The sequence below is a fragment of the Camelus dromedarius genome, chromosome X (genome assembly GCF_036321535.1).
Source record: "Camelus dromedarius isolate mCamDro1 chromosome X, mCamDro1.pat, whole genome shotgun sequence".
Taxonomy (NCBI): domain Eukaryota; kingdom Metazoa; phylum Chordata; class Mammalia; order Artiodactyla; family Camelidae; genus Camelus; species Camelus dromedarius.
In genome coordinates, this window is record NC_087472.1 from 16413240 (window position 1) to 16437424 (window position 24185).

General features: G+C 45.7%; 1 protein-coding gene and 1 long non-coding RNA gene across 4 annotated transcripts in view; one reads left to right on the forward strand and one right to left on the reverse strand.

The window, feature by feature from the left end:
* The window catches only part of HS6ST2 (heparan sulfate 6-O-sulfotransferase 2), a 270388-nt gene that overhangs the window by 243831 nt on the left and 2372 nt on the right, over positions 1-24185 (forward strand). The window lies entirely within an intron of this gene.
* On the reverse strand, positions 165-23236 carry LOC116150838 (uncharacterized). The gene is made up of 3 exons (XR_004134638.2): positions 22697-23236; positions 13596-13681; positions 165-2776 (listed from the first exon to the last, which is right to left on the reverse strand). It is a non-coding gene; the product is annotated as an uncharacterized LOC116150838 (long non-coding RNA).

The window sequence follows — 24185 nt, forward strand, 5'->3', positions numbered from 1 at the left end:
GCCTATTCTAATGGAGAGATACTGTCTTTAAACACATAAGTAAACTATATAGTATTTTTAAAGGGAATAAGTTATAAAGGAGGAAAATAGCAGGGCAGGAGGATAAGGAGAAATACAAGCAGGAAATTTGTAAATTTAAATAAAGTGGCTGGAGAAGACATCAGTGAAAGTTGACATTTGAGGAAATATTTAATTTATTTAAATAAGATAATACATTTAAAAATTATAGCCATTCCTCACATACAGCAAATAGATAATAATGGTTTTATTAACTACAATTTATTGAATGCTTTCTATGTGTCAGGCACTGTGCAAAGTGCTTTACATAATATTATCTTGTTTAATCATTACAACAGGCTTATAAAGCAAAGGTTATTATTAGCTCTTTTTACTGACAAGGAATCTGAGATGACATTGACTTGTTCCAGATCACATAGGTAATAGGTGATAAGGCCAAGACTGCAGCCATATCTGGGCTTGTCCCAAGAGGCTAAGTTCATCCATCCTTTCTAAAAATGCCCTTTGTGCTTTGGGACTATATTAGACCCAGATTCAGAAAGATTAGAAGACTGGTCCTACTTTTGGAGGCCTTAGTTGGAAGGAGTAGCGTTGAGTAGATAGAAGGTTCTTCAGGGGCCCTGAAAGGTGGTGAAATCTCACCTTCTTAGCATTTCAACTTGAAGATAAGGCGATCTTGCCTGGGGCTCCACCATCAACACCTGACTAACACTCTCATTACTATGTGTGTTGGGTGCATACAACCTGAGAATGGAGGAGTGGGGAGGACAGAAATAAAACTACATTACTGGTCCATGGCTATGTCTTCATTACAGAACATGCTTTGGGTTTTCAGGATGGTTGCTTGCTAAAGATTAAACAGAAAAGAAAAATGAGGTAGGACTCAGCTCACTGATGACTGAACTATAAATTTTGCCTGGAAAATACGGATGATGCTATAAAATTCAGGCCACCATCTGTTAGTGCTTGCTTGAAGTAGCATTTGTACTGGTTGATTAAGATGTCACATTCATCTGAAGCACAAATCATCAGTTACTGGGTGCCTAACATCCCTGGATGGTGAAGATGGTCCAAGAAGAACATCGTGTTGCTTGAAGAATATATTTATATGACATCACAAGCCACTGTTTTGGATCACTTGAGTGGGGTTGAGTGTGGATGGAGATGAGGACAACTGAGAAAATGGGTTGCCTGAATTGACTGGATAATTTAATCAAATGATCAATTGATTAGTCCTATGCCATTTGGCAGACCTGATATGAGTTTGGCCATCACTGTCTACAAAGCTTAGTGTGAACTGGAGGATACACGTGACAGGGGAAGAAAGCAAGTCTGGTCAAGCCCAAAATTCCTAATAATAAAAAGAACCCATTACTTGTACAGTGTTTTATAGTTTGCAAAGAGCATTCTCATCCATTATCTCATTTAATTTTACCGACGACCCGTTGAGGCAGGAATTCCATCTAGAGCTTACAGAGGAGAAAACTAAGGCTGAGAAGAGATAGCGTATTTTGCCCCAAGCCACAAATAATAAGTGGCAGAGCCATGAAGGAAACCAGGGTCCATTTTTCTCTAAATCCTAAATTATTTTCCCGACTCCATAGAGCCCAAGAGTAGGCCAGTCTTCAATTAGAGTCAAATAATTTTAAGTACCTGACCAAAAAGAAAGCAAAACATCCTTTATAATATGCAGATTGAGAACTTAAGAGAATTCACTCCCAACAGAAGTAGTAAAGACTGCCAACTCTATAAAAAGGGCCAGGAATTTTAGAAGGAGCAGTAACATTTTTGAGTTCTTCCTATGCCCTAGGCCCTATTCTAAGTGCTTTACTGCATGCATTTTCTCATTTAATCTGAAAACTACCCCCTGACGTTGGTTCAAGGAGAGCTCATCACTTGCTTCAGTGGCATGGATCATACCCCATCCTGGAGGTTCCCTTCAGGTGGATGTCCAGGTGCCCCAGCAGATACAAGACAGGGCAGTGGTTCTCCATGCCCTGGAATCTAGAGGGTTTTGCTTTTTTGGCATCAAAGGTCATGATGACAGAAGTAGGTGTGCTGGGCTTTGCTCCTCAACAGGGTCCTTCTTTCTCATGGTCAGGGAGGAGATGTGTTCTCCCAGGGTTTTCATGAGATGCTCTCTACTCAGCCTCTTCCTGTTTACCTTCATTTCTCCTATTCGGGCCTATGGAACCTTCTAGAATGATCAAGCTCTTTTATGGCCTTCACAGTAGGCACCAGGGCACCTGCGTCAACTGTGATCTTTGTCAGAAAACAGTATGCCACCGCTACCCCCATGTCACTTTCCCAGGGCTGCTCCTCCTAGTGTAAAATGCAGATAATCCTTCTTGTTGCTCCTGGCATCACCAGGAGGGTGTGAAAACAAGCGCTATCATGTCTCTAAAGACCTTTGGGAAAAAATAGCTAGTCACACATACGCTCTTTCTAGTGTTTCCTAGAACTTTGGATAAAAGTGCATTTCTGCGTCAGTGAAGTTGTCAGGTTCAGTCTCTTTCCCTGAGAACGTTGACGGTCCTTCTGCCAGGTCTGCAGTGATTGCCTGTGTTATCCCGCAGGCTGTCATGCCTTCTGCCAACCACATGCCCGGTGCCTCACTAAATATTCATCTCTCTGCCGTCCCTCTGTAGCATCCGTATCTCAGGGACTATTGAGACATAACCAGCTTTGTCCCTGGAAACACATTCATTTTGGAGGCGGTGGGTTTCTTTACTTGGGTATCTGGGTCTCTGTCACCCACCTGGAGGCAAGAAGGAAACAAATACATGGTGTGGATGGCTGTTGTTTTTTTTCCTTCTTTCTTGGAAAATGGAAGTCGTTACCATTCATTACCAAATGCTACAATGGACAAGGCATTTTGTGCTAAGCAACAGGAGTACCAAGAAAAAGATGTATTCCCCCTCCCCCACTCCCTGTTCTGCAAATGCCTCCTGGTGAGGAATCTGCCTGTCCATTCTGTCACCATTTTCCATTCCTATTTTGGCTTCTAACAGATGAAAAAAAAAAAAGCTAAAAAGAAGTCTAAAGAAGCTACCTGGGCTCAGAGAGCCATTGAAGTGTGCTTACTACATCCTTCCTTTGTGTGGACCAGTGGTTTGCGATCTATGTTCTGTAGAGCTCTTGGGTTCTGAAGCAGGACCTCAGAGCCCGCTGAAAGTAGGGGTAATGGGGAGTCTAAAGTGGGAAAAAGATAGGGCTCCAGGCCTCCACTCCACTTCCCTGAGTGACTCCGTTTTAATCTGTTCTCTATATTGAGGACTGATTAGATTTCATTTTTTAAAGCCCTTCTGCTTAGAATGAGTTTGACAACCTATGCGTGGACACCCAGCTTGAGGCTGTCCAAGGAACAGAGTATGGGATAACAGCCTTTTTCCACCATGGCCCGGCTCCCTAGGGACAGGCAAAGCAGCCCTGACTCGGGTAATCTGGCAGCCCCCGTATCGATTCTGTAAGCTCTTAAAAACAAAAACAAAAAACAAAAACAAAACAAAAAAACAAAAGAAGCAGTAAAGGAAAAAAAAACTTCCTTCTTCTGGCCACATTGCTCAGAACAGATGAAAGGAACCAGGCTGACGGGTGATGGTTCCCTGAGAGTACAGCCCTAAACCCAGGCTGCATCTGAAGTCCTCGGAGGGGGAAAAAAGGGCCGCAGATTTTGAGTAATGCTCCCCAGCTGGCTTCTGTTCTGAAGACTAAATGAACACACACTATTTCCACTCCATTTCCTTAAACTGGCCTCTGTGCTAGGCTGTAATGAAACCTGTAGGGGAAGAAAGGACCATTAGCTTGGGGAGAGGATGATTTTAGTTGCTTAAGCCATCCTCTCTCAGAAAATAGTCAGGCGGGTGTTTAAGCTAAAGTCTGGATTGTTACGTTGAATGCCATTTGAAGGCCTGGGGTTTTTTCTAATATTTATTCATTGTAGGTATTTCATACAATCTTATCTACATTTTTGTTGTAATTTTAAAACTCTTAGCGTTTTTATTTTATGTTCGCTGACTAATTCAGCTTTATCACCAGCTATATATAGTGTCACCATCAGCCCAGCCCTTGGTTATACTGGTCTCTTCATCTGCCACGTTCCCTTTCTGTTCATAGCATTGCACCTATCTTGAATGACGTCCATCCTTCAACTCCACCTCTCTGAATCCTGGTTTACTGGGAAGAGCTCAGTCTTTCGAGTTAGATAGATATGGGTTTGTATCCCAGCTCTAGCATCTCGGACAAGGCACTTAACTTCTTTGAGCCTCAGTTTCCTCATCCATAAAATGGCGGTAATAATTGGACCTCCCGCTCTACTAGAGATTGTCTGAGGATTCAGTGAGATAACTTATGCAGTATGCTGGTTCATATTGGTCCTCATTGAATAGAACTATTGTTACTACTCATATTGCAAAACAATTAATATGTCACTTCCTCCTTCATGTTTCTCGTGAGGCAGCCTGAGAGCATCCCGACCTCATCTTGAACAACATCCATTTAGCATTTAACCAAGCACTAATATGTGTTCATTAAGTCAATCAGCAATATTGTACATCTGGTATGTGATGGGCACAGTACCAGATGCTGGGGTTGGGTGGGAGAGAAGGAGGGGAGGAGGTGGAGAAATCAGGGCTAAAACAGAAACAAATTCCGTCACTGCTCTCAAGCATCTTATTTGCTAGTAGAGAAGATGCTCATATACACAGATAACTAGAAGCCAAGAAAAAGCGTGGTGTGTTCTGCAAAGAAGGTGGAACCACAGATGCCGCTGGAGGACTGGATGCTGCGTAATAAAAGACAAAGTTCTGGAAAGAACAGCTTCATTCTTCTTAATGTTCCTCCAGCTCACATAGGGCTATGGCTCCTTTAAGGAAGAGTAGGTGGAATTCTATTATCTTTCACAGAGCGTACCAGAGTACATCATGGGCTCTTAGTATATGCACTGATACGAGACACTTCTGTAAATTGTCCGTAGGAAACAGAATCAAGTGTCTTCAACACACCCTGGGAAAGACCACTTATTCTCTTGCTTCATCGTCTTGTGAGGATAGAAAGTGAACGCCCTGTAACTCAGTATGTGAAAACGTTAACATGGCTTAGCCTTTTTTTTTTTAATGAATCGATGAATACATAAATGAATCCTTTTCCTTGAATCTTGAAGATCTTTAAGGTTGTTTTAAACAAAAGAGACTTGTATGAGGGATTTGGGTATTGAGCCAAGTATAGGACTTGCTGCTTTCCCCTGAGCCCGTGATATTACAGACAGATGCATGGAGCGTTTCTGAGGTGCTCTCACTCCACAGGCCTCTTTATTTTAACCCACCACTTGTCCCTGCCTTTCCAAACTAGCGTCTGGGAAATAACGCCTGATCGTGCTTTTGGGAGATGTTGGTTCTAACCATCTTGCCATAGCAGGCTGCTGCCAGGCCTGTGGGCAGTCAGATCCCCCACCCCATCTCAGCAACCAATTCCCCTCCTCCAGTTCATCCTCCTCCCCTCTGTCCCTGCAGTCATCCTTATCTTCCTTAAGTGACTCACTTATTCCATTGTACACCATTTTTTTAAGGCAGATGCCAATGACTTGGAATTTGTCCTAATTGAAACTAGGCCGGGCACCAGCAGCAATGAGCAAAAAAACCAAACAAACAAATAAACGAGAAAAACCCTGAAAGCCGAAAGACTGCGGTTCTAGCCCCAGACCTGATCCTTATTAACTCTGTCATCTTGAGAAAGTCACCTAGTCTCTCTGAAACTCCATTTTGTTCTCTGCTGTTAAATGTGGGGACTGGCTTTGCTGAAAGTAGCAACAAATAGCTAGACACACCCCTCCCCATCACCACTATTCACACCAATAATAGAGCTGGAAACACGAGATCCTTCCCAGGTAATTTACTAGGGCTGCGTTTTAAGGGTGGTGGGCTGGGAGGATGGGTTTTAAAGGTAGGGGGAGGAGTAATTCCCATCTCCCAAGCTAGTGTTCGTAATGGTCTATTAAGAACACATTTAGAAGAAATAGCCTACTTCTGTAGTCTCCTCCCCAGGACAACTGGCTGGTTCAAAGTGGTTTTTGAATAGCGCCATGCGTGCGCAAACCCCTTTCAGTGAAACGTAGAGCTGCTTTGCAGAAAGCGGAAAAGTGGAGTTTTCCTCTAATGCATTTAAAAATGGTCACTTCACCATTGCCAAACTTCATTACCGCTCCCAAGAGCTAAAGCTTTGAGATTAATGAGCCTCATCCCAAAGAGAAGGCAGTGACTGTTAAAAGAAAAAAAAAATCAGCGACACATGCTATTTACTATTCTGCATTCTTTGAGAATTAGTGTCAATAATACTGTTGCAACATTTTTCAAAATAAAGGATGGAGTTTTCTAATTGTCTAGTGAAAAAAAAAGTTCCAAGGCTGAATCCCCAGAGGAAAAGACGTGAGTTTAAATCATTAACACCACAAATCTCTGATAATTGTAGGGTGTTTGCAAGTGCCTTAATCAGGATGGTATGTCTGAGTGGCCCGTTTTAATTTGATCACACTGATTAAGTTTCTGTAAACTAATATACGTTGTGTTCCCAATTCAATTAAATGAGAATCTCCTGCCATTACTAGATATTACCAAAATGCCCTGATGGGTGCAGACTAGGCCTGCTATTCTCAATTGCTCCTGACTTCCTGATTATATAATCTTTGTATTAAATGAAATCAATGAAAGCTCAAATTAAATTCAGCAAACTTTAAGGAGTAAATATGTTTTCCCCCTACTTTCGTTATATTTTCACCTCGAGGTATGGAGCGCATTATTTGAAGCTCATTGATTACCATTAGTGATACATTTTACAGGGCTCTCTCCCTTCGTAGACCGGTTCCTAGAACAGTCTATCGTGTTGGAAGGCACTGTAAATGTGGGTGATGAAACAGGCGCTCTCCCTATTATATATGTATTATAGTTGTGCCTCTTTGACTCTTGGTAAGAGGCAGCTTATGTAAATGCAATTGCTTTCTAAATGTAAATGCCTATTGGGTCATCGATCACTCCGGAGTTGGAGGAAGCGGAACAGTAGGGGGAGGTGTGAAAGAAACTATCTGGGGACAGGAATGAAGAAAATTGCTAAGTGGGTAAGGGATTGAATCGTTCAAGCGGGAGGACCTGGTGAAGGGGGCTGGGATGGTGGAAAGAACAGCCCGGGAGCTACCTGCGAGAGCAGCTACAGAGCCCTGAAAAGGCCTTCCTTTCTTAAGATCTTGAAGACTGACTACTGAAAGAGAAACCTAGTTAGTGCAGGTTTGAAGCAGGAGGGATGGAAGAGAAAGCCTGCCTTCATTGGGAAGCGGGACCCGGGCATTCTGGGTGCCTGTCTTTAGCGGGGCTCCCAAATCCTTGCCGCTCTCGACAAGCCACAGGGGTTGTGAGAGTCTTCTTTGTAAACAGTCCCTTAAGGGTGACGATCACTTGCCTCACCCTGGAGTCGGAGAGTACCGAATAGACCGGATGCCGCCAGTTCCCAAGCCCTAGCAGCATCGTCAATTTTGGGGGTGGTATCGGGAGGCAGGCAAGCCCAATGGCGAACACAGGAACCATCTGGGTGAGAGTGCCCTGCAATTTTCTCACAATATGTTAGGTCCTTTTTATGGATTCTGGCTTTCGAAACCTGCTCTAAGCCAAAAGTGTGACTCACGGAGTAATACAGCCCTCTAAATCAATTTGTAAGACATCTTGGAGATAAACAAAGGGAAGAGGCTTTCTATTTTTGCCCCACTTCTTTTTTTATATCCCGCCTACTTCCAAAAAGGATTTGAAGTGACTTCCAAAAAGCTTTCTTACTCATGCCTAGGAGTATTTAAGAACTATTTCTTAAAGTTGACTCGTGTGTATCATATAAATAGGGAGGAATGATTATATAAGAATATGAATGTACCAGGGATCTCTCGCTTTATACCGTAGATAAACTCGGGGGAAGTGTTAAGTGAGTGAAGTATTTTGGGCACTTAGTCCATTCTTCCCTTGGGAGTCCTTCGGGTTCCATTTCCCAGCATCTGCAATCTCCAAACACTGCCTTTCCTCCCAAGAAAAACTTTTCTGTCTCCTCCCCATACCTGCAAGGATATGTATTTACTTTCTAATAAAGTACATGATAATAAATATAAACTAATGCTTGTAAGGGACTTAATATGTCAGTCACCCTCATGCTCAAAGGATTTCCTGTAATGGTTGGGGAGAGATTCAGGAACAGAAATAATGTTGTAAGAGTTGATCCCAATGCCTGTAGAGTATATAGCCTAATCACAGACCCAAAAATATGTCTAAAAATTTAGGAGAAAGAGTCAAGTACTGACTCTAAGAGCACTTGTTGCTCAGAGAAGGGAAAGAACAAGGTCGTCTGGATGGAGCCCCGTGCAATGGAAGAGCCTTTCGGTGGCGTCCAGCAAGTGCTCAAGGATGGCTAGTAAAGGAGATGAGCGCCTGTGTGGACAGGGTTTGTTTGGATCAGAGAAGGCAGGAGGGAGAGCATCCCCACCTGCTTTTCCCCTTGGTCTCCCTCCTCTCTTAGCCACCTGCCCATCTCACCTCACACCACTTCCTTTTTATTCTTCTTTTTCCTCTCTGCTCTTTTCTCTGCTCCCCCTTCATCCTTTCGTTTCCTCACCAACCCCTTGACCCTGCTTTCTTCCTCTCTGTCTCCTCCTTCCTCTAACTCTGCTTCCTCTCATCCTAGTCTTCTGATGAGTCCTGTCCTAGTTGCCAAGTCACTTTAAATAAGGCTCAGAGGGGAGCAGTCAGACCCAAGAACCCTGAAGATGAGTACTTCCCAAAGCTCTAAGACCATTGGGGGCAGGGAGGGCAAGTGGATCCTTCACTCCCTTTTGAGAAATCACTTTTCCTCAGATTCGCCCTCTGGAGGGCCCAAATGCTTTTGAGTAGGCGTGCTTTTGCCTGTGTCTCTGGCACCCGTCTCTCCTCCTCCCCAACCCTTAGAGGGGTTTTAGTTCTGCCCCTCTAGCATCTGTGCAAGCACTGCTAGGAAATGGATGAAGCCAAGTTCTTAGCTGCAAGAAGCTTAACTCAGAGCAGGAGGAAAATGCTTTGTAAATGTAACAAAAAAAAAAAAAGGTGGAGGTTATCAAGAGCTTCAGGAGGACAAGAGAAGGCTCCCCTCCTCTAAAAAAATAATTTAAGCAAGGCAATATAGCATCAAGGTTAAAAGCAGGAGCTCTCCAGCCACCCTGTTAGAGGCTAGCATGCCAGCGCCACCTCTTACCAGCTGTGTGAATTTGAGAGTTGCTCAACCTTTCTGTGCTTTAGTTTCTTCATCCATAAAAGAGGACAACAGTACTATCACCTGCCTCATAGGTGGTGATAGTGACTAAATGCATTACTCTGTGTTAATCACTCCGACTCATGCCTGGCACGTAGTAAAGGGTCACGGAGCACTTGCTGTAACTGACTATGGGTTTGTGCAGGACTTCGAAGACTGCTTGATCCACGAGGCTGACTTCCATGTTTTGTGCAGAATGCTTTTCTCAGTACCTAAAGAAGCTGACCTGGGGTTGGGCAGGGAATCACTCGAAGCCATTTCCAGTGTCAAGGGCAGTGGCACCTGTCCCTTTGCCCCCAGAACCACACCGTTTGCATGTGTACTTCCCATGGGTCTCAATGAATGAGGACCAAGTAAAAACTGCCCATGACCCAGCCAAACCTGAATGGACAGCTCCCTCAATGGGGCCACGGAGATCACCCTCCTCAGCTAAACTGACTGCATTTATCATTCTGAAATCAAAAGCTGAACAGGTGGATAGCTCCAGAGACTTGGGTTTCTGATGCCATTTAACACTGGAAATTGTACCCAGAAAGAGACAAAGAAATGCTTGGGTATAAATATACAGCAAATTTAAAATGTGAGCAGATATAGAACAGTCTAACTTCTCTTTTGCAAGCCTTCAACTTCAAGTTCTACCTAATATCCACCTGTGCCTTTCGTGGCTGGCTAACAATTCCACCACAGGGGTGGAATTTTTAAAAACTCATTTTCCTTGATTTTCTTTCATGTCTTTAACCTGGTGACACTGGGAAAACGTAGCTCCAGCCTCCGCCCCCAGGCCAAATCAGAAGACGTGGGGGGCCACTGCTTTCTCTGAGAGCCTGAGTCTTGGCTTGGTCAGTGGTGTTATCCTCGTGAAGGGTACACAGCTAACCGGCACAGCCATCGCAGCCTTGGAGCCTTGGGAGGGGTTCTCAGAGCTAACGAATGTTTCCTTAAGAGATCCTGAAACGTGTGTGGGGTAACACATATTTTATCATAGTTATTCTGGCTCTGCGAGTGCAATGAAAATGTTAGCCTTGGCATATCAATCGTGTTTTACAGATGACTGTAATTTCCTGAATGTCAAAACTCCAAATTTTTCTACTAAGCAAACTTTTCAGTGGCAAAACAGATTGCCTCCATAATGTATCACTGTGGGCAGGAAAAATGAAATCTTTATGCACTGTATTATGAATCAATGAGGCATTGAGATTCTTGGAAGGGTGAGTGGACTCTGGAAAATGAAAAACTGCCGCTATTCCATCTCTACAAACCGCTGCTCAGGGAGTGGAGGCTTCGGCGGCATTCAGCATATGGACCCCCAAAATAGTGGATTCAAGTTGAAACCAGTTCCTGTCTCTCCCTGCGTTTTGCTAGGGTAAATGTTGCTGCAAATATAGTGTGAGCCAGGGCATTGAACAAACCCTCCTAACACGATCCCCTTTGCTTGTGGGATAATGTCTCTGCTGGGTGATTGATAAAGGGAGCCCGAGAGGACGGCATGTTTCATTAAGAGAAAAATAGTATTAATAGCAGATCATTGTGGCATGCATACCGGGTGCCCTGCATCGTGCTAAGCATTTTACATGAATTATCTCATTGAAGAATCACAACACCGTGAAATGGGTGCATGCAGAAACCAAGACAGAGAGGTTAAGTAATTTGCACAAGGTTACATAGCTGTGGCTTCCTTCCAGAACTTTCTGACTCCAGAGACGGAGCTCTTAAGCAGAAAGCATTTATCAATGGCTGACTGTTTCTCAAGACTCGGAGCCAGCTAGGTCCAAGGGCAGAGAGGAGAGGCGATATAAAAAAGACCCTCTTTCCACGTCGCCCACAGCCTTGGGAGGAAGAGCAAACTTGGAAATGAACACCAGCATCGCAAAGTCAGATGAACAGGGTCCTCTGGGAGAAATCAAGGTAACCCTTTCTAGAGGCTTCAAGGAAGGCATGGCTGCTTCAGCTCTGGATATCAGGAGGAGGGAAGCCTTGAGAAGACCTATTTGGAGAGACAGGTAGAGAGGAGCAGGCAGTGTTGTGCCTGGGGGACCAGCAGAAGCAAAGGCAAATGTGAGACACAGGGAGGAAGAGTTTGGTTGGCTTAGAGCAAGGGAGTGCTTGTGCAGGGGAGTGCTGATTGGATGGATAATACGTCTGGACCAGTAACTTAGCGATAAATCCTGGACCTTATTCAAAGTAAAATCAGTCTGCTAATTTCCCCTGCAAAGCCTTGCGCTTTACCCTTTGTATCTTTGCTTTCACATTTACTTTAAACCAGAGATTCCTGATGGGTCCTTAGGCCCCAGAAAATTTCTAAAGTAGCCAAGTTTGCCTGTGGTGTCCTCAGTTTTCCTTCTTAGTTTCCTGTTCCTTCCTCAAAACTTGGTGCCCGTCTCTTTACATGCCCTGCACACACACCCTGCTCCAACGTGGGATCTGATTATTAAACTTATAGGCGAGATATCTTAGAGGTGATTTAGACCCTCTGCCATCTAAATGACTGACAAATCTTAGTGGCTTATGACCCTCTATCCCTCTTTTCTCTGTTCCCCACCCCCACACACAGGACGCAGAGCCTTTTTTTAAATTGAAGTATAGTCAATTTACAATGTTGTGTCAATTTCTGGTGTGCAGCATAATGTTTCAGTCATCCATGTACATATGTATATTCATTTTCATATTCTTTTTCATTACAGTTACTACCAGATATTGAATATAGTTCCCTGTGCTGTACAGAAACTTGTTGTATATCTTTCTTACATATAGTAGTTAATATCTGCAAATCTCAAACTCCTAATTTATTCTTCTCCACCCCCTCTCCCCCCTGGTAACCATAGGTTTGTTTTCTAGGTCTGTGATTCTGTTTCTGTTTTGTAAATAAGTTCATTTAGGAGGCAGAGCCTTAAACCAAAGGAATAAACCTTACATTGTGGTTTCTGTGCCAATTGTGAGGGGGGAGAACTCTGCTTCTCAGTACCCTGGAAAATTCTGCCACCGCACAAAGCTGACCCTGGTGGCTCATCCTATTAGGGTGTTGCAGAAAGCTCTGTATCTCTTCACGCAAAATTCCTCATTCTCAAATAAATGAGCAAAATGGCGTGGCATAGCAACATGAGTCTGGATGTCCAGACATGGGTTTCAGGCATCTGTAACTTGATCACTCGCTAGCTCTGTGACCTTTCACCTCTGCGCACTAATACCTGCATCTATGAGATGGACTGGACCTATCTATTTCACAGGCAAGCTGTAAGGATCTAACGAGAGATGATGAAAATGTGCTTTGTTAAAAAAAAAAAAAAAACCACAACTTTGCCATAGAGAACTTTTTAGAAGAACAGGACAAAGAGAATGTTATACCTTCAAAAAGGTTTGGCATAATAGCTCTTTAATCCTTGAAAAGGAACTGAGACATCAAAATCTTTCAAATGATTTAAGAACCTCCAAGGTGAGTCACTTGTCACCTGAGCTATGCTTGGTACATTGAAATGCAGTCACAGTTTCCTGTCCAAAATGGACCTGCCCGCATGTCAACTGTCAACACATTTTTCTCACCATGAAGAAGGTGAAGGTCGCTGTGTTCTCCCCTCGTGCATTTCTAGTGACACCTTGACTTCTGAATGATAAAAGGAAGGCAGTGGGGCAGGGGAACAAGAGGACTTCACAGAAAGTCCTCAGGAAATCAAATCTTGTTTTAACGTCAGGTGTGCATGACTGATTCATGATTCTGAAAAGGAAAAGAAGTCTAATCAAATGGTCACCAAATGGCCTCATTTGAAATTCCTGTGCTTTCTTTGAGCAGAAAGGATCAGGCATCCTGATTGGGACTATTGAAGCAGCCGTTCACCGGCACACCATGGCCAGTCACCTACGGGCTGTGATTTCAGGAAGGCCTTCTGCCCCTTAGTTCTTGCCCATCTGCTGCCAGAAATTCTCCCATAAGTGAAGAGGGTGCAGCGTCGCCCCTCAGGGATGCCTCTCTAAAATGGAAGTCCTGGTGGTGCCAAGTACCTGACACCTTGATGAATGGAGTTGGTCTGCGCACTTTCTTTCCAGATCCAAGTTTGGAGCAACCTAAGCTGAGAGATTCCAATAGGAAAAGGCAAGAGGAAAGGGGAGGTATAGGATGGGGATGGTGGAGATTGGAGGACAACAGCCCTTGGGGTCTGTAAAGTAGTGAATGATCTCAGAGGACTAGCTGATGCCCAGCGAGGTCGGAGAAGGCAAAAGGACCACCCTGGCCATTTCCAAGGCTTGAGTGATGATAGACATTCCATTAACTGACTCACCAGTCTGCATTCCCACAAGGTGCTGGGCCCAGTGCTGAGAGATAGGAGAGATGCCGAGGAGTCTTGACCGTTAAAGTATGTACCACCTGGTTGGAAAGACAAAACCAGAGAGGTAGACTCTTCAGACATCCACTGGGGTCTGAATGAACAGAGACTAGGGAGGAAGACACTGAATTGGCAGTTAAGGGACCTGGGTTCCAGTTCAGGACCCACAGCTGATGAGTTGTGTGTCCTTGGGCAAGTCACTTCCTTTGTTTGAATTTCAAACTTCATCTCTAAAATGATAGTTCTATACTGTGCCCTGGATACATCAAGGCGAAGATACAAGAGCAGTGAGTCATTCATCTTTTCCCATGAAACTTCTGATTGTTATTAACCTGTCTCCCCTCCCTCTCCTCCTCCCTCCCATCTTCCTTCTCCCAGGGTAGCAGTGGGTTTTCTTCAGATGACCCTTCTGAAAAACCACTGTGGGAAGGGGGATGTCGTTTAGAGTCCTCATCTGAGGCCTTAAATCCAACTCACTGTGGGTCATTATCTCTGAGAATTAACCTGGATTCCATTGAGAAAAGCCAAGCCGATGGGGGCGGGTAGCTCTGTAGGTGAATCTGACTCCCCACTGATGTATCTTCCGAGTGAACGGCTGATAGAAGAATCCAAGGGTGGCACCACCCTCAAGCGTTTGCCTTAGGTGGGAAACTGTGTCAGGCATGGTTCCTAGTCTGAGCATTGACTTGCAGTCCTTCTTTATGGTTTTCAAACCCTGCAATGGCGAATGAGTGAGCTTCTACCAAATGGAGGGGCTGTCTTTTCCTAAAGATGGTTCTTGTTTGTCAGTCACCTTGGGCAAGATATTCTGAAACCTGGGGAAGGACTCAGAGATGATTTTGGATCCCGGCTCTGCCACAAAACGGCTCCTGTGACCTGGGGCGCGCCCCTGTCATTCATCTCTGGGCTTTGGTGTTCTTGTTGGTAAAGTGACTGGACCAAGTGACCTCTGAGGGGCCTGCCGGCCCTGCTCCTCTGTGTGAAATGCGAGTCTGTTGCCTTCCCCTGTGATGCCCCCATCAGTCCTCACCCCAAGGGCTTGCTTTCAGCAAGTGGACTCGTTTACACACATGGAACATGGTTCTCGCCCATCTGGAGAAGAGCCCAGAACTCAGTCTGTGCGTAGACGGAGTGACCTGCTCCCCACTGGGACTAGAAGATGGCCCCACCCCCTTCTCAGAAAAATAGGGCTCCATTTTGCCCAAGATGGTGCTTGGAAAGTGCCATTTAAAAGGGTTTCTACTCGGTCAGAAATAGTGGGATGGTTGTGCTTTTCATCAACCAAAATGGGACCGGGACTTATATTTCAGCACATCCATAGTTGTCTGATTTCACATACTGTAAGTTTTCCCACGCTGTCACATTTTGAATGGGTCCCCCCAAAAAACTTTTCTCCAGAACTTGGGTCATTCCAGTATGATATTCAGTAATAAACTGGAGGAACAGCCTGTGACAGGGGAGGGCTGGGGAGGGCTTGTGGCACCTGGCTCCCCAGTGCCACACCACTGACACCAGGGCAGGTCCTCTTTTTGCCTTAAAGGGGAAACACAGTTATTCAAAGTCTTTTACCTACATCGTGAAAAATAAACCTCTGACTCTCAGAACCTGAAGAACTCTTGTAAGCTTTAGCACTAACGTAACCTTCAAAGTCATTCCTTCTGCTCAAGCACAAACTTTGTGTCTCTGCTGCCCCTTCCTGTACTCACTCCAGTGTGACATGGATTCTTTTTTTAGAGAGAGAGGTTGGGTGGGGGATGAGTGAGTTATTTTTCCATTCCCAGTGTTATCACTGTAAGGAAATGAGGCTGTGCCCAGGATTGGATATAATGCTTATTTCCACACACGTACAGCACAGCCGTGTTACCCAGTAATTGTGCCTTTTGCAGCCTGAATACCTGCAGGGAAAAAAAAAAAAACCCTCCCAGGGGAAAGGAGGCATGACCCTGCCAGCCCTTGAAACTCTGAATGGCTCCCATTCTTCACAGTTTAAGTGGTAAACCAGGTCTGTTTCCCCCACAAGCCGGGGTTTTGCACTTCGTCTCTCTCAGCACCTTAAAACAATATTAGAGCTCATTAACATCCACCCAGGACTGGAGAAGGGCAGCCTTCATTTAGAGGCAAACTTTTCCCCTGTGCTGTTCTGGGAAATAGCACAATGCTGAGAGCAGGCATTTATCTGGACTAGTTTTCCTCTAACGATTTCTCCAAAGAGCGCCCGACGAGCCTGCCTCCCTGAAAGCACGGGGATGGCGGGCCCAGGTGGACCAGTGCGGCTGGCTGCAGCCTGCTCACAGTGCCCTTAAATGATATTTATGGACTGCCTGCCATCTGCAAAAGCCCTGTGACTTGATTCCTTGTCTTTGGGGAGGTCCCGAAAGAAAGGATCCCCTGGGTCTCCAGATTTCTCACGATGAGATGGCGAGGGAGCCAGCTACCTGGTTTCCTCATCTGTGGACATTTGGGCTAGAGGGGTCGCCAGCTGCACCGCAGCCCCGGCCCTGGCCCCGGCCCCGGCTCCCAGCTCTGCCGTGCTCAGATCCCATCCCGCAGGCTCCATCAGCCACCAGCCCCCTCCTTTCACAGCCTGGAACATCCAGCGCCCTCCTCCTTGAAACTTCCTGCTCCGGCCAGGCCAGCCGGGCCCTTGGCCTGTAGCTCCTTAGGCTGTGCTCAGTGCCCAGGTCCAAGTGAGGATGTACGACCAGTGAGAGCACTCAGGCTGGAGGCTGAGACCCGCCTGGCCAAAGACCAAATTAAGGCATCATCAATCAGGGCGGCGGGCCAGAGTTTGGGCTCAGGAGTCACATAGACCTGACAGTCACCAGCTAGCTTTGCGATTTTTAGGAAGGTCAAATAGCATCTTTTAGCTGAATACCCTTATCATTAGAGCGTCAACAGCAAGGACAGTAACAATAATAGTAATGAACATTTGCTGAGTGCTGTGTTCCAGGCTCGCTTCCAAGAACTTTATATATATTTTCCATTTTATCTTCATTGAGATCCAGGACAAGAGATACCTAGGATGCTTATCCAAAGAGCAAGACATTAACCCCCAGGGGTAGCATTGAGACATTCCCCCGGCTTCCTCCTGATCCCTGGGGGGTGACGTTGACCCCTTTTCACCTCCGCCCACTCTTGTGGAGTCAAGAAGAAAACCAGCCCCTCTCCCTGGCTGCCCTAGATGCCAACCCACAGGGGATGACAATTTGCCAGGGAGATGCCAGATAGAAACACTAAGGAAGCTGAGAAGTACCATGTGGAGCGGGAGGAGTCCCCAGAAAGGAAGGCAGGAAGCCTGAGCTTGTCCATCAGGGCGGAACTGGTCTCCACGGGACATGGGGAATCCTGCCCCTCTGTGGGGCCCCAGCTACCTCATCTACACACTGAAAGGGTTTTTCTCTAAAAGTTCTTTCCACCTCAAAAACACACTGAGTATTAATGATCCAAAACTCACAGAGTAATTTTAGAATGCAAAAAACGTCAGGGGGCTGTGTAAGTGGCACAACTTTTCATGCTGCCAGGTGGTTGAGTGGACTCTGGGTGAAGGTTGGTAACTATGGGTCCCAAAGCTTGAAATTTCACATCTTGTTAAAATCTCAGCTTTCTCACTGTTTGCAAAAGTCCTTAGATTTATGTGCTTTGGAGCCTGCTGGGCTTTGGGAAAGAGGAGAGCTAGATTTCTTTTAAAAAGAAGTAAATATCACCAGTACATACTGGGCGTAGGATTCCACATTGGGTTTGGATTTGCAGACATTCAGAAATCTTCTTTTCTTGTTTGGTCGGTGTGAGACCTTCAGCCTTTTCCGAGTTGGTTTTCTGTCCAGTAGATGCTTTTCCTGGAATGCTTATGTACTGCTGAGGATTCTAAGTCAACCCATTCAAACAGCCAGTGAAAGTTTTGGCTGTCATAGCTCAGTGGGCTCCCAAGGATTGGTCCTGCTCCCTGCCTCTCCTGGGTTACCCAGGAAAGCCCAGCCTGGTCGTGAGTCCATAGCATCAGCTTGAAGGGGAAAAGGAGAGAAGTTTGGCATCCAGATCATTTCGGTCTTCCTAGTGTTGTGAAGATGATCAAGTGAAATTGCACAGGTGGCGCTGCTGGGAGTAGCCCACTTGGTGTGAGTGTCACAGGTCACTCTTCTCACTGGATACAACCCAACTCCTAAGCCACAAGACTGTTCTGACAAATGTACCCAAGACAACACATCTAAATGAGCATCCACCCACTTCAAAGTAGCCCCTTCTGCAAGCCCCACTCTTCTGAGGCTGCTGCCACTGCTGAGCGGAGTGTTTACGGGACTCCTCTTTGGGGACTGTATCTGAGTCACACAAGAAAAGCAGTTAAAATGGCAACTCTACGGCTTGGGGGATATAATCCCACTGGAGGCATATGTGCTTTTGAATCAATTAACTGTACTTTCATTTAGTCTGTGATCACATATTAATGTTGTTTGATCTGCACACCATCCTCCTTGATTTGACCGAGTCATTCACACACAGTGGGAGGATCTGTGCAGTTGGCTTAGACATCAACCAAGGAAGGAGGCCAGACCTACAGCTTTCATGACTCAATGTCATATTCAGGCCCCACAGACTATTTAGGACTACCAACCACAGTTCTTATTTCTGTACCACTCATCGTTACTCCAAGAACAAGATGTGCAAAGGCTGAACTTTAAAAGGAAAATACAAAACCAAGCTACAGGTATAATAAAATGTTCACTCCTATTGATTTGGGCCAAGAATTTGTTTCCTTTCTTAAATTAACTTTTTATTGATCACTCCTATGACCTTAACTTGTATAGTTTTTCTGGTCTTCTTCCATAAAAAACGGCTTTAATATTTATTTCCCCTTTGAGTGGTGCAGGAACAACCTTATTGTGGCCTTTCGTGAACCAGTGGCCTTAAAGGAAAGTAAATGTTTACAGCAGGATCCTCATAACTTTGCTCCAGCCAAGTTCCCTGGGCTTTCCCTGGACAGCAGTGGGCATCCTTAAGCTTGCCTCGTGCCTTCTCTTGTGGGTTCACTTGGTTTGTCCACACTCTGGGCACCCCTGGGATCCCTAAGGGATTTTCAGTTCTGAAGCCACATGCCTGGGACAGTGATTCTCGAACTCGAACATGTGTGTGCATCAGAATTTCCTGGAGGGCTTGTTAAAACACAGATCGCCAGGCTGCAACCATCCCTGAGTTTCTGCTTCTGTGGGTGGACTCAAGAATGAGCATTTCAAACAAGTTCCTAAGTGATGCTGATGCTGCTGATTCTGGGAGCACAGTTGGAGGATCACTGCTCTAGCTTGTTTGCAGGAGCAGAGGTCCTGGGTTTGTGTCTCAGCAGTAGGATAGGAAGAATACAGGATCTGGAGTCAAAGAGAGACTGGTTCGAGCCTGAGGGCCCCAGCTTAACTTGTGGTGTGACATTGGGTCAGATCACATCTCTGTTAGTCTCAGTTTCTTCATCCTCAAAATGGGAATGATGACATCTGATTCACAGTATTGTTGGGAGTTCATGTGTAAGTTCTGGGCACAAAGCATCCCCAGCTTCCCAAGAGCTACTGACAACTTGTGACTTGTGGGCAAATCTTTGCCTCTCTCGGGGCCTTGATTTCTTCACCTCTAAAGTGAAGGCTTTGACCTTCAGATAATTTGCCACTGCAAAGGTTTCTTCTTGCTCTGATCTCGAATTCTGTGACTTAGAACTCAGGTACTTATTTCAAGATAATCCGTTACAAGTAAAATTTTTAAAATGGCTGGTTCTTGTTTTTATCCATTTACTTACTTTTAATAACCTTAAACTTTCCAGCCTTCTTTAACATTGGGCTACAACACGGAAAGCCAGGAACAGCTGCCGGCTATAGCTGGATCTCCTTCATAGCTAGAGCCTGCAAATGCTCCGGCACAAGCATAAAGTGGTATATGTGTTATTTAATACTGACATCTAGTGGCTTTTCCTTATCAAAGAAAATGATAGGCATTTTCCTACTAGCTCATCTGAGTTCTGCTGCTTCTGCTGTAGACATTCATTCAACAATCTTTTATTCATCACTTATTTTATGTCAAACATTGTGCCAGGCCCAGAGGAGCTTATGTTGATAAATGATACACGATCCCTACCCTCCCAGAGCTGCTTGTCCAATGGGGGAAGCAGACAAATCACTAGGCAATACAGCACATTGTGATGAACGCTACAATGGGAGACGCCAGCACAGCTAGAACAGAGGAATACCAGGACAGTTAGGTCTGCCCAGGAAGGTCAAGGGAAGTTTCATGGAGGAGGCCATTTTTGAGTTGAGTTTTGGAGGTTTCCAGGTAACCTACAAAGGACAGATAGAAGCCGTTCCGAAGAGTAGGCACTCCATATACACAGGAAAAGGGCCTGTAGGGCCTTTGCCTGGGTACAGTTTGGAATATTAAAGTTGCTTTTACCTACTTGGAACATAGAATATAGAGTAGGATTTCTCAACCTTGGCACTATTGACATTTGGGGTCAGATAATGATTTGTCTGCCTTGGAGGATATTTAGTGGCATCCTTAGATTCAACCCACTATCTGCCAGTAGCACCTGACCCCAGTTGTGACAACTGAAATGTCTCCAGATACTGTCAGATATCCTAGAGTCAAGGAAGGGGAATGGAGAGAGGGGTGCAGAATTACCTGTGGTTGAGAAAGGCTTGTGTAGAGGGAGTTTGACAGAGGTAAGGCTGGAGAGAAAGAAAGGTGGTTACCAGGTCCCACAAGGCCTGGCATGTGGAGGAGCTTGAACTTCATGTCATAGTTGACAGGGGGCCATTAGGGGTTTTAATTAGGGAATGATATGTCACATGTGTGCCATACAGGGGTGTGGAATGGATGGGAGGCCAGAGACAGGGAGGTGAGCCGGGACGCTGATGCGGTGATCCAGTAGAGAAGTGATGAGGGCTTGACTCCAGCAGTGATCGAAAGGATGGATTTGTGAGCTATCAAGAACTAGAATCAGCAGGACTTGGGGAAAATTCAGGTGTTGGTGGTAAGCGAGATAGAGGAGTCAAGGATGGCCCCCAGGTTTCTTGCTTGGACAGCTCTTTCTCTGGTTGCTGTTGTTCCCACAGTTGCTTATCAATGACAGGCGAAAGGTGGTCTAGATTTGTAGAGGGTGGCAAACATTTCCCTGTGTCCTGCCTGGAAAGGCACCCTGGGCATACAGAGGCACCAAACAATGGCCTTTAAATTAACCCGAGTAACTGAGGGAGAGTCTTGACTCCACTTTAAAGATGTGACACCTGGTCATCTTAATTAAGTAACATGCTTGGTCACAAAATACTTCTGTTCAATCCCTACTAACTGAAACAGGCGGCTGAGTATGAGTTTTCTGTGGCTGAGCTTGGCTCACTCATTTAAAACAAAATCAAACCACCCTTCAGGTTTATGTCAACCTGAAGGGAGATATCCAGCAGCGCCCAGACCTGCTCTCACCTGCATCTTGTTCTGTTTTGATCAGTGCGTGGATACAGGCATTGACAAAAGAAATAAGAAGAGATGGTGAAGATATTGGGGGATAGAATCAGAATCGAGATGCGTTTTGACAGGCTTAAGCTTAGTCAAACAAGAAGAAATTAAACAGGACCACAAACACACTGCATCCGTCCGGGACAGAGTAGATTGGGTTTCCAAATGGCATGTGTGTAAAAGAATGAAAGAATTGAGTTGACTGTGTGTCCGTGGCATGGCGTGCCTGACAAAAAGGCCGACGTGATATGATGCCACGTTTAGAGAAGAATGTGCCAGTGATCGACTGTTCCCTGCTTGTTACTTGTCAGACTGTGCCTGGAGGGCATGTTCCAATAAGGTGGAATATATTCAGGGGCAAACAAAAGGATCGTGAGGGGACTTGAAGCAGTGGAGAGAAGAGTTGAAAACCAAATTTAGCATAAAGAAGAGAAACCTCGGGGTACTTAAACGCTGTCTTCAAATATCTGAAGCCACACGTGTGGAACTGGAAACCAGTCCTTAAGTACGTCATCGAGGTCTGAAACGACCACATTTTGCTGACAGCTCCACATTAAGCCCAGATCACTCTCTGGGGGCACTATCTGTTCACTCAGCTCTCTTTTTGGATGGCTGGCCCACAGGCACCTGGAACCTTCTGCCAGAGACCTGGGAGGCCTCCTTAACCCCTCCTCTATCATCTCCCCTACATTTTCTCATCAAGTCTTATTCCCTCTACCTCCTGAATATCTCTCCATTCTGCCCACTCCTCTTCTGTCTTGTTTTCTGCAGGAGTAACCTCCGATGATGTCCCTAATTCCATCTCCACACACCATCCACAGTGAGCTTTCTAAAACACAGATCTCATCGTATCACTCTCATGCTTATAAAACCCTTTAAAGTCCTCCCTGTCGCCTACAGAAGTCTAAATTCTTTAATGTAGCATCTGGGGCCTTCTACGATCTGGTCGGTGGCTACCTCTCCATCCTCAATTCCTGCCACTACCCTGTAATTCCCAGTAAGATGTTTTCAGTGCACTTCCTCCACATGCTGCAGGCTAGTGTATGCCTCAGTGCCTTGGCTCATGCTGATTTTTCTGCCTTATACTCCATTCCACTCTTCTTGCCTCATCTAATTCTTTTTTGTTTTACAGAAACTTCCTCTAGCATTAGGCTGGGCTCAGAATCCCTGCAAGGTGCTGGCATTGTGCCTTGTACTTGCTCCAGTCGTTCATAGCACATCAGATTGAAATGCTCTCCTTAGGGACCCGAATCTTAGCCCCGTTGGCATCCCCAGTGTCTGTCTCAGTGCCGGGTACACATTAGGTGCTTGAACAGAACTGACCACTGGAAGAGCGCTGCCCGTGTTTCTGTACATACTTGCCTCCGCCATCAGATTCGCATCAGGCTGGACTTTCACATCGTCAGTTGCTCTGGGTGGGAAGACCGCGTCTCTGGCATTTCCCTGACAGCTCGTCCTTCAGGATAATGAGCATCCTCAATCCTTTGCCCAACCAAGCCTTCCCACTTACCTGCCTTCCCACTTCCAACACACTAGGCAATTTGTGAGGCCACTGGACACTCCTGGAGACTTACCCTTCAGCGGATCTTCCTTTTCACCCACGGGATGGTTTTTCAAGCAGCATCAAGTGTTTCCAGTTGAGGCAGTCAGCCACCTCGGGCCTATTCTCCCTGAAGGAGGAGGCTGCTGGTAATCACTGCTTCTCCAGAGCTACCGGCATCTGAGTGTAGGTTAGCTGTTAGCACCCCCAGGTGTGCGAGCCCAGGTGTGGCTCCACTCATTTCTCTGCTGCCGTGGTAATCCCTACAGCGTAGAGACGGGGGCTGCCCACGCTGGACTGCCCTCCTCTCATACGGACACTAGGGGACCTTCAGCTGGAAGGAGTCACACATCCATGACAGCCTCTGAGAATGCCTGCCTCTGCCTTTCTGTTGTGCCTCCTCTCCCTCCGCGTGGGGATGGTGCTTACAAAACCCTGGTCCTGATACTAACCCCAGGGGTTGCAATCCATCTGCTCTGAAAGACAGGGAACAGTTTCTAGTTGGAAGGAGAACCACAGGCTTGCATGGGGGTGGGGTGCACACTAGGAATGACCAGAAGATGTCACTATAGGCTAAAACCAGTCAAAGCAGGGCAGGAGGACTGCCAGCTAAGCATGAAGGTGAGTCCATTATGGGGGGTTAAGACGCCCATTTATAATGCATGCCTGGAAAAGCTGGTTGAAAGGTTAATCCAAATGTGTCACTGGACTTCATAAATTTCTCTTGTTTTCCCAAATAATCAGACTAATTGCCTGTCTGTCGCCTCAGGCTTAGTATAAAGGCTTGACAAACACATACTGAAGGAAGGAAGGAATAAAGGAATACCAAAACTAGGCATGGAAGGAGGGAGCGCATGGGAACAGCAGTCACCTTTGTTGGTCAAGGCTACTGGGGACCAACAGCTGCTAGTCATTAGCAGTGGGTGTTTACAGAGATGAATTTGAGTGGCACCAGCAAAGTCAGGTCCTAGGAAGAGCAGTGAGGTAGGTGAGGGTGACCTTGGCTCCCTCTCCAGCCTTACCCCTAGATGCTTCTCCTGTGGCCCATGCTTCCTTATTCCAGAAAAGCACATCAGGTGATTTTTAAAAATTTCTATGATTTTTGCATGGCACTTAGAAGAGGCTCCAGAGTTTTTATATGGTGAAGCATGGACTTCTGTTTCCAACTCTCTCCCTCCTATTCCCTGGGACATTTCATTAAATAAGCCATTTAAAGAAGTCACTGCCATTCTGCTTTGTGGCTGGTGTAAAGGCAAAGTCCGGAGCTGAAATGGATGAGGTGAGACTCCTAGAAGAATAAGCAGAGCCGCTGTCCCAGAAAACATACTTTAAGCAGATACACAAACAACTGATGGCCATTCGGTATCAAAAGTGTTTTAACAAAGGTTAAGTGTGGCAGAGGAAGAGGTGGCGGCTGGCAGCAAGGGGCGGGGTCGGTTTTCTCAGAGGAGAGAGAGTACTTGGACTGGAACTTGAAGGATGCCTAGAATTTTCCAGTCAAAGAAGGAAGGTCACGGCGGGCA